General features: G+C 34.2%; 1 pseudogene; it reads left to right on the forward strand.

The window, feature by feature from the left end:
- Positions 1–1,089, forward strand: LOC125841608 (F-box/LRR-repeat protein At3g48880-like; annotated as a pseudogene).
- The last annotated feature ends 1,996 nt before the right edge of the window (positions 1,090–3,085 follow it).

A 3,085-nucleotide genomic window follows, 5' to 3' on the forward strand; every position in this document is an offset into this window, starting at 1 on the left:
ATGATGTCGTTTCCTAAACAAGAAAAGATTGAAGTTGTTGTGATGGAAGAAGGAAATTCTCCTGTAAGGATATGGGAGGACCTTAATAATGATATGCTGGTGAAGATATTCCAGTCCTCTGACCTTTTCCAGTTGATCTCTGTCATTCCTCAAGTTTGTCCTGCGTGGCAATCGGCTTGTTCTGACCAACGTCCTTGGAAAACGCTAGACTTGTCAATAATGAAGTCAAATTTCATCAGAGTTTCAATACCGCCGTATATATATATGTTGACACTCCATCTCGTGAAAATTTGACCTGCATCCTAAATATTTGCTTGATTCATAGTCGTGGAAACATACTGACATTGATCTTCCATTACAATTTATATGTTGACAACAATCAGTTGACTTATACTACCAAGAGGTATTCTCAGGATAAACATTAATCTTTCAATAGTATTGTACCTTAAATCAAGAAACTATATAGAAAGCATTGTTTCAGAGTTCAGGCATCTGAGATAATTTGGACAGTTAATTAAATCTCCTCTTTTTTAGGTGTCCACAGCTTAAACGCCTATTATGCCTGCTTGGTAAAAACTAGAAAATAAAATGATATGCAATGCTTTTCATGAATGGAAAGATCTTTAATCACTAACGATGCCTAGTTTAGGAGAACCAACATATGTCATCGAGAAAATTGGAACGAGTTGCAAAAGAATTTTTGAGCTCAAAATTATGACTACATGTGATATATTGTTTGCATTTGCACTGGTCTCATTTCTTCCGAACTTGAAAGTGTTGATTGTGAGGTGTACGAAGTTATCCAAACCTGCTTTGGTTATTCTCTTGGATGGGTTAAAAAAGTTGAAAGTGCTCAACATATCGCACTGCATAATTACTGAATACCTTCCTCCACCCGCACCGATGAAAATTTTGACCGAGCTTGATGAATCCATTCTCAAAAAAGTGTCTACGTTAGACAAATTCCTAACCTTAATGAGTGACTCGTGCATCATGTGTCAGCGCACTCGAAATGATGAAGGGTTCATGAGGTGGTATAAGTATGTAGACCTCTGGAAAGTGGATAAGGTGAAGTCGCTTGAAATTTGAGAACTTTTATGAATATTTTTCTTCATTATTTATAGGTGGAGTGTATAATGTGTAAACTTGTGTTTATGAAACACAATAAAACATTGTAATGCTGCTTCTGTGTTGTAAGTCTATTTTCTTTGACTGAGTGTTTTTCATGTTCTTCGTGTTTCTATGATCTTTTATGATTTTTGTTTCTCCGTTTCCGTAGCACACCATGTGTTCGTTATCTAATTGTGTATGTATGTAAAGTCAAAATAAGTTAATTTTAGAAACATAACCAAACATATTATTATTCTTTTATATCGTTTTGCGAGTTTTGTACATAAACTCCTTGGAGGATGATCATATGTTATGTAAGCATCGCACTTAAAAAGCTCTTGTAAAGAGTTTCAAGTGACATTATGTGTGAAACTTTTATTTTTTACTTTTGAGTAAATTAGATTAAAATAACCCCCAAGTTATTGTCGTTTCGCTAATTTCAAACCCAAATGATAAAATGTTCACCACACCCTAGGAACAATCATCAATTCATTGGGTAAGGTGGACTCATTTTAAGATTTTTTATTTTCTTTTCCTACGTGTTTCGCATCAAATTATTTCAATATTTTGGTACACATTCAACTAAGGGGTTTTCTATTTAATGAGAATTATAGCCCATGAGGTAAAAAAAATATTTAATAATTACATATGAAATTATAAAATAATAGTAATAATTGAGAATTTTTTAAATCTATTCGGTCTATTTACTATGTTATTGTAACACCCAAGAAGTCTAAAATCCATATCAGATCTAGAAAGTTCATAAATTAAATCTGTATAAAATTATGGGATCTACGAGCAGCATCTACGGGTCGTTGATGGAACTTCGGACCGTAGATAGTTCTCGTAGAATTAACTTCAGAAGTACGATGATTAGCTTGATTTTAAATGAGGCAAGTTTACGGATTGTAAATGTCACACCCCAAGCCTACAGCCTAGACACGCCTGGCACCCAAGAACCTTTGTCGGCCCCAAGTGAACCCTTGGCCTGGCTTAAATCTTAGCGGAAGACTTACTCAACATAGAATAAACTCAAACGAAAGATTTAACTCAGATAACTACTCATAATATTTAAAGAAAATATTCACTAGCCAAAGTGGCAACTCAAGTCTCAGACATCAATACCTGAAATGAACCAGACTAATAAACTATAACTATCTATCTATGAAGACTCTAATACTATGATGGTTGTCGAGCCAAGACCCTCGATCATCCTAACCAATTGAAATGACAAAACTTGATAAAATCGATCCTCCAGAAAGCAATAAGGCTCACCAAATGACTCTGGAACTCGACTGGATCAATGAAGCGCTGGATGTTAATCCTGGTTACATGTTTCTGCATCATCAAAGATGCAGACCAAATAGCATCAGTACATGGAAGGTACGAGCATGTGAGGGAAATCTAAAACAAGACATAAGATTGAATTGGAATTAAAATAAACACTTACCTTGTCTCAAGTTTACTCAACTCTTTTCAATATAAAGCAGTAAATAAAGATGTAGTATAAATAAAAGCTTTAAACAGTAGATAACAACTCAATGTATTAGAAAATACAATATAAACTTTGTTTGTATAGATAATGATACAAAATAAGTTTGTGGGACTTTATCTAACCTACTGCCATCACTATGAGCTATGTGATGATATAGCGTCTACCTCATGCTTCCAGAATTGTCATATACTTTGCCGAGGTATAGAACCTACTACTAAGTGGATCCATTATTCTATGCTAAAAAGCATTAAGGAATCATCTAAAAAGTATGACACTTTCTACCCACGTTGTTTACATGGTTTATGGAGACTTTGAGTTATCTGAACTCATCCCCATATTAGTGCTCAATACTACTCCCAAAATGTAACTAGCTCATAAGCTTAAAAACATAACTTTTTCTGTGGTTTGAGATCATTACACAAAAATAATTCTCTTAAAAGAGATGGTACTAAAATTGCTCATGAAAACTCTTTCGGAAAT

This window comes from Solanum stenotomum, chromosome 1 (genome assembly GCF_019186545.1).
Source record: "Solanum stenotomum isolate F172 chromosome 1, ASM1918654v1, whole genome shotgun sequence".
NCBI lineage: Eukaryota > Viridiplantae > Streptophyta > Magnoliopsida > Solanales > Solanaceae > Solanum > Solanum stenotomum.